Below are 13,630 nucleotides of genomic sequence, written 5' to 3'. Positions count from 1 at the left end.
CTATCTTTTCAATGAGACTTGTAAGACATAACCCAAGTCGAGTCTCATTAGACCATGCATGTTGTTGAGTAGGGAAGATTAAGTCGACTTGTAGGTGTTGTACAATCTAATCGATTCGGCTCCAGGACCCAAACTTTCCTAGGATTGTAAGATATAACCCAACTCAATCCATCACAACAATAATTGCTTGCTTATAATTTGAGAACATGTTTGTATGATCAATTCCCATGATTCCCCTATGATCCCATGACACCCTAGTGCCTTTAATCAATTGTTTACACCCCTTTAATTCATCTTGCTTGTTTATTTTCATTGCTATTTTAGTTTAGTGACCTTCTACATCAACCCAATTTGTGACACCCCTTAGACACCACTAGTTGCAATAGAAATCTCATTTCAATACCCGTCCCTTGGGATCCGACCTTTACTTGCCTCTTTACTAATTGTAGAGTTGTTTGTGAAGCTATAAATTGTGTTTTGATTCGACCGTGACCCAACGACCACATCTTAATTTGTGAATACGAAACGGACTCGCATCACAGCGCAAGATGAGATCATTACCATGATACTTCAAGACGACCATTTCAACCCTACAGCATTGATCACCGACACCAACTTAAATCAGAAGAAAGGATGGAGAAAGTCGATCAAATGGACCAACAATCAAGGAAAGCTCTTCAAGGTCACTACTGGAGAAGGAGAGATGTTCAAAGGAGAACCCGAAGACGATGAATTCGAATCAGAGTCGGACTCAGAGTCGGAATCGGAACCTAAGTCTAGAAATGTCGCTAGAGAGTCTCCTCCTGTCGTCACTCCCCACCCCTCTATTTCTCCTAGCATAGCGTCACCTAGTAACAATAGCTTGGGGAATGTCCCAGCAACTGTCCCTTTACCGCCACTGACTACTGCGCAGATGGCTTCTTTGTTTCAGCTATTTTCAAATTTTAATATGAATAAATCTGATTCTGCTTACTCCTTGTATTATTTTAAATGCAATTCTATTTACGATGATAATGAGGATGATCCTGACCAGACTCGATCGAATTACCTCCTTATATAATCAAAGAAATACTAGAAGAGGGGGAAGGGGCACCAGTTATCGAAAACACCAAACCTATCAATGTAGGAACGGAGTTAGAACCCCAAGAACTTAGGATATGGACGACCCTAGACCCAACTGAAAGGGCCAATTTCATCGACCTCCTACACGAGTTCAAAGATGTCTTCGCTTGGTCTTACAAGGACATGCCAGAGATCGACAGGGATATTGCAGAACATCGTATTCTAATCAAGCCAGGTTTCAAGCCTGTAAAACATAAGCTTCGTCGGATGAGGACAGAGTAGGCTCTTAAGATTAAATAAGAAGTCGATAAGCAATTCAAAGTCGGGTTCATCAAAGTTTTCGAGTATTCAGAGTGGGTGGCTAACATATTCCCCATACCCAAAAAGGATGGGCGAATCCGGGTTTATGTTGATTTCAGAGATTTGAACAAAGCGAGTCCTAAGGACGACTTCCCTCTACCACACATCGACATATTGGTAGACAATACAGTAGATCACGTGTTGTTATCCTTCATGGACGAGTATGCAGGATACAACTAAATAAAAATGGTCGTAGAAGATATGCACAAGACAGCCTTCGTCACTCAATGGGGCACGTACTGTTATACTGTTATGCCATTCGGGCTAATCAATGTTGGGGCTACATACTAACGCACTTCGACTACTTTGCTACATGACATGATGCACAAAGAACTGGAGGTGTAATTAGATGATATGATTGTCAAATTTAAGGATAGGAAAGGGTACATCGATAACCTTCACAAATTATTCCTCAGATTGCGCAAGTACAACATGAGGCTCAATCCTCAGAAATGTGCATTCGGAGTAATGTCAGGCAAGCTTATGGGATACGTCGTCAGCCAGAGGGGGATAGAAATTGATCCATCCAAGATCAAGGCCTTAATTGAAATGCCACAACCCCAGACAGAAAAGGAGGTTAGAGGATTCTTGGGCAAGGTCCAATACATAAGTCGATTCATATCGAAACTCACCATGATATGCGAACCTATATTCAAAAAGCTCAAGAAAACGGACCATACCATATGGGACGAAGACTGTCAAAAGGAATTTGACAAAATAAAGGAGATACTGGCTAAGCCACCCGCGCTAATGCCTCCCCAACGAGATCAACCTCTTGGTTTATATCTCACTGTCACCGAAACAACCATGGGGGCTATGCTCACGCAGACTATTGGAAAGGAAGAAAGAGCTATCTACTACCTCACTAAGAAGTTCTTATAGTACGAGAGTAAGTATACACCTCTCGAGAAGACACGCCTCGCTCTTGTGTGGGCAACAAAGAATCTATACCATTACATGCTAATAGCATAGCTACTCTGTCAAGGCATATTCTAAAATGGATCTCGTCAAATACCTCTTCGAGAAACCCATTCTCAACGAACGCTTAGCAAGGTGGACTTTAATGCTCTCAGAGGTTGACCTCAAATACGTACCCTTGAAAGTCATAAAGGGTCGTGCAGTGGCCGAATTCCTCGCAGACAATAGACACATGGTCGTTTCCAGATGAGGATATTCTACAAACCAGTATGGATTTTTGGGACCTTTATTTTCATGGGGCATCCAATTTGAGAAGATTCGGAATAGGAGTGTTGCTCATTTCTCCTGAAGGCGAGCATACACCACTTTCTGTCAAGCTCGACTTCGAGGTGACAAACAATGCAGCAGAGTATGAAGCTTGTCTCATTGGTCTACAAGCAGCAGTGAATTTAGGCATCAAGCATCTTCGGGTTCATGGCGACTCATCTTTAATCATCAACCAAATTACTGGATCCTGGAAAATCCGAAGCGAAAGTCAAGCACCCTATCAGGCTAGGATAGATCAAGTCGCTCAATTCTTCGATCAGGTTACTTATCTACAACTGCCTCGTGAAGAAAATCAGTTTGCGGATGCTCTTGCAAAACTCGCATCCCTGATTAATATGCCAGACGACATGGTTGAAATGCCCTTGTGCATTGAACGGCGATCAGAGCCAGCCTATGTACACTTCCTCACAGATGAAGAAGAAAACCCAGAGGAACCTTGGTTCCAAGCTATTCTCAATTTCAAGCTCAATGGTACATACCCACCAAATATGGATAAGAGGGGACAACGCGCTATACGCCTACTTGCCTCTCAATACCTCCTCATGCAGGGAGAGTTGTACAAAAGAACACCTCTTGGTGTCGTCCTGCGTTGCCTTGATCATTCACAGGCACAGAAAATAATGGAAGAAGTTCATAATGGAGAATGCAGTCCTCACATAAGTGGACCTATGATGGCAAAGAAGATTATGCGTCTAGGGTATTACTGGATGACAATGGAGTCAGATTGCATCAAATATGTTAGGCACTGTCACAACTGCCAGATCTTTGGGAATGTGAAACATGTTCCTCCTTCAATGCTATATACCATGACATCTCCTTGGCCATTTTCTGCTTGGGGAATAGACATCATCGGGAAGATCACTCCAGCTGGGACAGGAGGCCACTGTTTCATTTTAGTAGCCATCGACTATTTTACTAAATGAATCGAAGCAACATCTTACACCAGCCTTACAGCCAAACATGTGGCAAAGTTCATACAAACCAATCTCATCTATCGATATGGTTGCCCACATGAAATCATTAGCGATAATGGATCACATTTCCAGGCTTAAGCTGCACAATCGCTAGCCAAATATAAGATCTAGCATCACCATTCTTCGCCATACAGACCTCAAACTAACGGCGCGGTAGAGGCAGCTAACAAAAATGTCGTCATAATTCTTAAGAAAATGATCGACAATTATCGCGATTGGCCTAATAAAATACCCTTTGCATTATGGGGATATCGCATGTCAGTTAGGACGCCCACTGGGGTTACTCCTTTCTATTTGACTTACGGCATGGAAGCTGTATAAGCAGTGGAGCTAGAGATCCCATCTCTGCGCATTCTACTCGAAAGTCAAATTCCAAAAGCTGATTGGAAAAGGGATAGTTATAACGAACTCGTCCTCTTGGACGAACGAAGGCTACGCGCATTACATAATGTGCAGACATATCAAGCACGTATCAAACGAGCCTTTAACAAAAGGGTCAAACCCAGAAACATCAAGGAAGGAGATTCAGTACTCAAGTCAGTCAGGGCTCTCTTACCTGTCGATCCACGACGAAAATTTAAGCCTAATTGGGCAAGGCTATTTTTGGTCAAGTCCATACTTTCAGGGGGTGTGATTAAGATCACTACCCTTATAAATAGGATAATACGCGCCTCGCGTGACCCACGTGCCGCTCTTGCGACACGAAATAAAACCGGCCGCCCACTAAAAGCTCATGACATTATGCTCTTGTGTTTTGACATTTTGACATCCTCATATCATCAAATAAATTAAATTGCCATTCTTTAGGAGTAAGTAAAGCACATGCTTATTTTCTAAGTTCATTACAAGCTCTTGCTTCGAACATTTATTCTTTTACATTTTCCCGAACTACGCACAGGGTTTGATTTCATTTTTTCTAATGAATACGTAAGCAATCCTTCACAGGATATAATCCGTCATTTTTAAAATGTAAATAGAAGGACATTTGCATGTTGCATTTGAAATTCGACAAGAATAAATAAAGGAAATTTAGGAAAGTTTCGTAACTAATAAATTTTTTTTGTTATAGATAATAATAATAATACGCCAAATACATATAAATTTAAATGCTGAAATTAAAATGCTAGGCTAGGATTCTAAAAACCCCGCCATTTATTACAACTCAAATAATAATAAATAATACTACTAATAAAATGACTAAGGCTATTCTTCCATTTTCCCCTTGCCTTTTTCACCCTTGTCATATTTCTTATCTCGACCACGAGCGGTACGCTCTTGCGTTATCTCCGACCTAATCACCAACGGTCGTTCTCGCGGTCTAGCATTTCCATTTCGGTCCAGCATTCTTTGGTTTCTTCGACGAACGAACAACCCGATATCCGACTTCTTCTTCTTCGTCAGTCAAGTACCTTTGGTTTCCTTCGCCACTCCACGGATTTTGCAGTCTACAGGCTCGTGCTTACTTAGCTTCTCACGCTCCTCGGGGGTGCTAGCTTTCTTGCATTGCAGATATGAATCAGATACCTATAATGAGCCAACCGGGATAGGTATGAACCACATATTCCTTTGGGCCCAACGAATTGCCCACTGCCGATAAGACTCTGCAGTATGTGCCAAGGCAGTTTGAGGGACAGTGTCTAGCTTTGGGATTTTCTGTCTTAAGCCCACTTGCCTCATCAATCTCTCCGGAAAGGTATGAACCATGAATTCCAAGCCGGGAACGCGAATGGACCACGTCGGATCTAAGGATGATACTCAAGTCACCGACCTGAGGTGCCACCATGGCACTATCCACCTGATCAGGGGCCCACCTTCACTCTTCAGTTTCTTTTCCCAGTAATCGCATACTCGAGTGAAGTCCACCATGTACAGCCTTGTCCTCATTGCAATCGATCGGGAGCGGTATCCTACCATGTCAACTGGGGGCTCGATCAGCCACAGTCTCTCCATCAGCCAAATCTGCAAAGAATAAGAGACGGGACTCAGTCCCATATTCGGCCAAAAAAAAACAAAAACATATAATAAAAAATGGCCAAATAGGACAAAAAACGAGTTTTTACCTGTAAAATGATATGACTCCCAAGATAGGGCAGCTCGCGGTTCGCCTTCCTATTGTCCAATCCTAGGATGGTCTCCCCTAGAATCAAGCATGCTGGGCTCCTGCACAGTTTTATTTGCTCCACTATGCCCAGAAATCGAGGGTCACCCCTCATCTCTTGGTCCACATGCCCTCGAAGGATGTAACAATGAAGAAGGCAGAATCCATAAGCTCGGCGCCTCGCCACATAAGAGATAGTGGGGTCCTCCCTATTTATAAATCGATCAACAAAATCAAACATGCGGACTTCTTTTGATGTCACAAGACGGTCCACCTCAACCTTGGTCAAACCAAGCAAGTCCCTAAATTTGTTTTTATATCCTTGAGAGCTAGGATGTATAACCGGAACACCTTCTGCGTCCCATCCTCCAACCGCGGCAATTTCTTCAGGAAAAGGACAAATGTCGCCTCCCGAAAAGGCAAATACATGGAAATTTGGGTCCCAATATTCAAGACATGCATCCAAGAAGGGCCTCACGACCTTCACTAGTTTCAAACTTATGATTGATCCCAAATTAAAAGCACTAATGTCGTGTTTTTCCACATTTGTGAATTCATTCGTCCACCCCTTAATGCGATTTTCAAAGGCATCCATATTTTGTTGGAAAATTTGGAGAAGTTTATAAGAGATTTTATCTGATAGACGGGTCGAGAAAGAAAGAATTGTGAGAATAGAAGCTCAACCGAGGTCTCTATTTATACTATTCGATGTTTCCTAATTTCAGCATAAGACAGACCATCTGGGCAAATGACGCATCAGTTGCTGCGCCTCTTCGAAGGATCGCAGCTCCTGGTGCGCCTCTTCCCCAGGTCCTTTTCCTCGTTTTGACGGCCATGGATCTTTCCTAATTCCGTTTTAGTTAAAATTTCCTATTCCTATAAGGATTTAATTTGGTAATTCCGTGTAATTGCCAAATTTATGTTTCCTAATCGCTATGGGTTCGCTTTTCGAGGCAAAATCAATATTTCGCGATATACGCACACTTACCCATTTTTTATTTTCTTTTTTTTTCCTTTTCGGGGAATCATTTCACTCCCTCTTTTCAAAATATTTATAACACAGTTAGACATTTCTTTTAATTTCTTTTTTTAGGGAGTAGCCCGCCCTACCGTCCGGTCACGTCATTTCATCCGTTTTTGGACACCTTTTTTTCATTTTCATCCGTTTTTGGACACCTTTTTTCTTTTTCATCCGTTTGGACACCTTTTTTTCATTTTCATCCGTTTTTGGACACCTTTTTTCATTTTTGTCCATTTTCGGGCACTCTTTTTTATTTTCGCGCTTGTTTGGGACATTTATTGAATTTAATTACTTTTATTATATGCTTTTCTTTGTGATTTTTCCACGTGAATTTCGGCAGCATGACGGCGTAAACCGTCATATGCCAAACCTGTTTTCTAAGCTAACCTGCAGATACAACAAACACCCAACAGCAAAGGCACACAGGCCATCATATATATACAACCAAAAAGACCAAATGTACATCAAAGGACGGGCTCCTGCCCAAAGTGACATCAAAAGGAAAGTGTACAAATATACAACAAACAAACAGCCGACAAACTAGTCCCGACGACCCCTCAGCTCAGCTACTATCGCCTCAAGAGCGGCAATCTCAGCGTCTCTGGTCTCAAGCTCCCTCAACAAGTGGGCCGTCTCCTCGTGGGACTGCTCTAGCTCGTGCTCCAAGCCACGGCACCTCTACATAAAAGAAATGGAACAATGTTTTATTCTACTTTGCTTTACAAGATCGAAAGATAAGACATGAGAAACGGGTAGGGAAGGTTCATACCTACCTCCCAGAGCCACCAGCAAGGGCCTCGATGGCTGTAGCTCTACGTGTCTGGATGGTGCCACCTTTATTCAGATACAGAAAAGGTTCAAGCAAATGCATTCATATGTAGGAAAGCATAAAAGTGCAAAAGACAGCCAAAGCTGGGGGCTTACCCTCCTCACGATGTGCTGCCACTCATCCAAGCCAGCATCGGCCACCGCCTCGCGGAAGTCGCGGATCTCCGAGATCGTCGTCATGCCCGCCGAGTCGGTGTACTCCAGTGTCTCTGAAAAAGCTGGGGGCTCGACGCCCGCCACCTTGATCTCCTACAAGGCTCAAATGATTCGTTATTTTGATGATCATTCATCATTTATTGGTTTTATCAAAGACAAATAAGAAATAAATATGCTTACCACGATCGGCCAGTACGCCAACCTCTGGCGAACAAACTCCGCGTACTCCGCGCCAGGAAGAAGGAGAGCGTCACCACTCGCACCGGCCAGGTCCGTCGTCCTCTCATCCTCCGAAGGCTCCCTAAACATCATCCGTGGAGGATCGATGGGAACTATGAAAACGTCACAGGAGCTCTGCCGAGCCAAACGCTTGCCCAAGTACCACACAGGCCCCATGGGCGTCGTCAACAGCAACCGACTCGAACTCCGAGGACGGAGAACCTCAACCACGAAAGTTGGAGCTCCAGTGTATCTCTCCCAGAGTCGGGGCACCCACTAAAGCAAGAGAACAAGGGGTCATTCCTATGATCGTCTCTAAGAAAAGAAAAGAGATGAAATGAAAATCAAAGATACTTACGTTGTCTAAGCTCAGGGCGTTCACGCCCCTCCGGCAAACATCGTAAGAGGACCGCTGACTCTTTCGGCGGCACACGATCCAATCCCAAATGACGGGGTACTCCCTCGGTACGTCTGCCGCCCTCTTGGGTGCAAAACTGGGAAAGTAGGAGTACACCCACGCCTGCAGACAAATGATAGTGATTACAGCTCATTCTCTACTAAAATGATCTTTCATATTTTCAAAAAGATAATAATATAGAAGAATAATGGCAAAATGATCTTTCATGGCTGCAAGAAAGGTTCATTCCTCCAACAGAAGTCCAGGGCCGACAGTGGCAGGAGAAGTCCCCTTCTCCATCAACTCCAGAAGAACCATGGCCCTCATGTAGCGTGTGAGGGCCGCAAAGCTAGGAGTAACCCAGTCCCAATGACCTAGGCTACTCAAGTCAGCAAGAAACGGAAGAAGCTTTGTTGAAAGCCTCTCCCCCTTGTCTCCGAGATAAATTGAAGACAAGAACCACCACAGGCACAAGCGGGCCCGCTGCTCAGCAGAGCAAGGAGGTGGACATGCGCCCATCCATCCTCACCCTCGCCGGAACCCTACCACCGAAGTAGTCTCTCACGTAGGAACTCGGCACCAAACCAGGAACCTAGGCCACACTCATAGCCAGGTTCTAGCCGATCAAACTCCTCGCCTCGGCCGAGTCTACTCTCATGGCCGTCGACGGCCACACCACCAGCTTTTCTCCACACGGTAGACGCGAGATCATGCCGTAGTCCTCCAAAGTGACCTCGAACTCTCCAAAACGCATATGGAAAGTCGAGGTCGTGTCCCAGAACTGATTAACAAAGGCTCGAATCAGGCAAAGGTTAGCCCGAATCTTCCTTTCCTTGATCTCTCTCCAAGCCCGCACCAAGTCACCGAAAGCTCCCTGCTCAGTGATGGCCTGCTCCTCCTCCGTCGGCTTCCCAAAGGCATCCATCATCGTAGTGTAACCCGAGAAGGACCTCATGTTCCCGGCCTCCTACATCAATCCATAAGAAAGTTTTCTTAAGCATAGCAAGTGACAAGGAATGAATGAACTAAGAAACGGTAAGAAATGAACAAGTAAGGAAACGAATAAAGAAATGACAAGAGGAAGGCTCAACATACTCCTTGTCGTCCTGTACGACAAGTGGCTCTCCGCAGCCCAAATGAGATGCCTACCATCCCGTTTCTCGGCCCACTCAGGCGCTCCTGCGAGTTGGTGGTCGCCTCGTCCCATGTTGGCCCTCTATGGGGCCTCCTCCTCCTCCATCTCCTGAACGGTAGAAGACTCAAGCTCAACGTCAGTCTCTATAAAGTCTCTCCCCGACGTAGAAGGAATATCCTCTGCAATCAAAGCAAATAAAGCAATATTAGAAGTTCTTTTAAGCATTTTCGAGCATTTTCAAGCATGAAAAGCGGCATTTTTGGCCATCTTTGGCCACTCTTTTCAAAGTCCAACCACTAATGTCGTAGGACAGGTCAACAATAGTCTAAGTTCGAGCCTAGTTGCGGGTTTGAGCCAAAAATTCGGCAGCATTTCTGTAATACTCCGTATTTATGAGTCTTCGGGTACTCTATCGAGTAGGCCTTACTCTGTCGAGTAAGGGTAAGTTGCGTTTTAGAAAAGTTTCTGACATGATGTGTACTCGATCGAGTAACTAGGGTACTCGATCGAGTAAGGGGGTACTCGATCGAGTAGCCGGTTTACGGGGAGTTTTCCTCGGGTTTTGTTAATTATGCGATTAAGATATATAACCTTCGTCGTCACTATTCTAAACACTTTTGCAAAACCTAATTTATTGTTAAAGAGAGAAAGCAAGTACGTTCTTAATCCTAATCGCATCGTTAGCAAATCCAGGAGTTTGGAAGGTCGGTTCTCATCGTTGGTTATACCGTTGAGATCCTTGCGTCGAGGGTAAGATCTATGTACCCTTTTTGTTTTCTTTCCTTTGTTTTGGTTAAACCCTAATATAGGGATTTGGGGGTTTTTGAGTAGTATGTGATTTGGTAGCATTTGCATGTTGTATGATAGGAGGAGGTTTCGTAGAGGAAGCTTTTTTATACAGCAGTAGAGACCGTCTGATAGTGTGCTTCCCAGGTAGGATTTCCTACTCAGTATTAGTCCCATAATGGGATGATTGTGTTAAGATTGATTGTTTGATATAGTAATTGTATTGTGACGGTTGTGATTGTGATTGTGATTGTGGTCTCTGGTTCTCGAGGCGTGTCCTCGGCTGAGTGAGGTCACTTGCGGGAGTGGCTTCACGCCCTAGTTTTCTTCTCGTGGAACCCGCCACGAAGGGATGTGCACATTAATGGATGGGGTTATCGCTCATTATGAGGAGCGGGGATTTGGTGGGTACGGCTGCGGTCCCCACTGGCGTGGTCGGGTCCGGTGGACGATCAATGATTGAGATGAATGGAATTGGAGTGATTTGTGTGTGTGATGATTAAGTCTGTCTGTTTATCTTATTGTTGACATATATTGAGTTGTGTGATTAGTACTGACCCCGGTTGTTGTTTTGTAAACTTGCGGTGATCCATTCGGGGATGGTGAGCAGATATTGAGCAGGTATGAGATGAGTATCGGGATAGCGGGATTGCCACGATATAATGATAGAAGTCTTCATTTGTAGCTTAGTAGTTTCTTTACATTTGATTAGAAAAAAGAAATGATTAGTTTGAGATCATGTATTATACTTTTGGTTTTGGTTTCGAGATTGTAACCTTTAACTAAGTATTTCTATTTAAACGTTGTTTCTTTATTGTTTATTTGATTATCATTGCCTCGGGTAACCGAGATGGTAATACCTTCATACCTGAGTGGTCCTGGTAAGGCACTTGGAGTATGGGGGTGTTACAAATGGTATCGAGAGACGATCCCGAAACTCGTAACCAATGAACCTGATGAACATAAGGAGTCAATTAAAATGAACCCGGGGTAAAAGTTGTAGGAGCTAATGCAAAGGCTTGGGAGACGTCCTAAAGTCGCGAACTTGCCCTACAATTTTGAACCGGTCACATGGGGGGTGTAAGTCAAGGTCGTATGTGTTGTTTGGTTAACTTGTGTGCGTGAACGTGATGAAGTGTGTGTAACTGTTGGAGAAGTAGAAAGCTGAGAATATGAAAGAAAGGTTGATGATATATGTAGACTTGTTGTTGGAATGAAAACATGTTGGATGTTTACAATGTGGCGTTTAATAACATGATATAATGATTTCGTAGATCGTATGAAAAGATGCGTAGCATTATATGCTTAGTTATGATATAATGTTGGTTTTATAAAGTTTTTAGCATGTTAGCATATGATATAGCATGCGGGTAGCGTTTCTGAGTTGGCATGACTCGATCGAGTGGGACTGACTCGATCGGGTGGGTTTTTGACGATTTTGAGTCCAGAATCGTGTTTTTGGGCACTCGATCGAGTACCTCGGGCACTTGATCGAGTAGGGAGTCACTCGATCGAGTAGTCTAGCTACTCGGTCGATTATGTTAGAGATCAGAAGGTCTGTTTGAGGTCTGATGTTGGGGCACTCGATCGAGTATGTTGGGCACTCGATCGAGTAGCCTGTTACTCGATCGAGTGTGTTTGGGAACTCGATCGAGTAGGGTCTGGCCAGCTTGTTTTCGTGTTTTGAGGTTTAGTGCGTATGTTTATATCCACCCCTTTTCTGATATAGTTTCAAGATGCCGCCCAAGAAGATTGCTTTGTATGCGAGAGCTAAGCTTATGAACATAGATGACATCGTTAAGATGTTGGAGCATCAGGATGCTCTCACTGAAGCCTTAAAGACTGTGGGGAAAGATAAGGATAAGGATAAGGATAAGGAGAAAGAGGTTGATCACTCTAAAATCAGCCTCTATATAGCGAGGTTTAACCCGAAAGAGTACAAGGGGGTTGGGGAGCCGAACCTTCTTGATAGTTGGCTTAGAGAGATGGAGAACATATTAGATTTGGTTCACTGTCCTGATGAGATGAGAGTGGAACAAGCTGCGTTCTATCTGAGGGAGGCAGCTGGCAAGTGGTGGGATACAGTGAAAGTGAGTGCTAAGGAGATTTATACAAACCAAGGTTTACCTGTTATACCTAGGGAGGAGTTTCGTAGGGCTGTGAGAAAGGAGTTCGTACCGGAGCATGTGAGGAGTAAGTTGAGAGAAGAGTTTGACAGTTTTAAGATGACCGCTGAGATGTCTGTGGCCGAGTACTACAGACAGTTCAATGACAAGTCTAGGTATGCTGAGGATATGGGTTTGAGTGAGGAGAATTTGGCGTTGAGGTTTGAGAGGGGGTTGACCCCTAAGATTATGGATAAGTTACCCGTGGGAGTCCTTACGGATGTTAAGGAAGCTTATGAGAGGGCTAGGAGGGCTGAGAGGTTGGTGGAGATGGCTCAGGAGAGGTCAGGTGGTGAGAAAAGGAAGTCCGAGAGCGAGGGTGGTGGCCAATCTAATCACAAGAAAGGCAACCACAATCAGTCTAAGGGGTTTTCTTCTGGGTCAGGGTTCAGTGTTGGGGCTTCCTTTGGGCGTGGCCGTGGAAGTGTTAGTGGTAGTTGGGGAGTGACCTGCTATAGCTGTGGTGGTGTAGGCCACAAGAGACATGAGTGCACAAGTGCGCCGGGAACTTTTCGAGACTGCGCAGAGCTATGCAAGCAATAGACCGGGCTGGGTCATGGCCAAACCGGGAAGTCGAGTTACAGAGTGGAGGCAACCGCAACGGCGGTAATTCTTATCAGAAACCACCAACGAACAACAACAACAATCAAGGGTCGGGTGCTAAGCCGACCACATTAGCCAGTACTGTCCAGGGAGGTGGAAAGAAGACCAGTGGAAAGTTATTCATGATGGAGAAGAAAGCAGCTGAGGAGGATGCTCACGTTATCACCGGTACTTTTCTTGTTAATGGTATTCATACCTTTGTTTTGTTTGATTCGGGGCTTCCCGATCGTTTGTATCTTCGAGTCATGTTAAACGGTTGGGTTTAAGGGTGTATGAGTCCATCGGTGAGAAAGTTTTTATACCTTCGGGTGAGTCTCGTATCTTGTGGGAGGTTATATAGGGATGTACCTATGATAGTTGGGCAAGTTGATTTCCCTGTTGACTTGCTAGAGTTTCCTTTTGACGGTTTTGAGATGATAGTTGGGATGGATTGGCTGGGAAAGTATAAAGCTAAGATAGACTGTCATCAAAAGAAAGTGTCTTTAAGAGGTCCTAAGGGCGTTAGTGTGTCTTATCGTGGGTTTCTAGTCAAACCCAAAGTTAAGTTGATTGATTTTGTTACTTTGAAGTCATATCTCGAA

The sequence above is a fragment of the Silene latifolia genome, chromosome 10, assembly GCF_048544455.1.
Source record: "Silene latifolia isolate original U9 population chromosome 10, ASM4854445v1, whole genome shotgun sequence".
NCBI lineage: Eukaryota > Viridiplantae > Streptophyta > Magnoliopsida > Caryophyllales > Caryophyllaceae > Silene > Silene latifolia.
Note: the sequence above shows the minus strand (reverse complement) of the source record.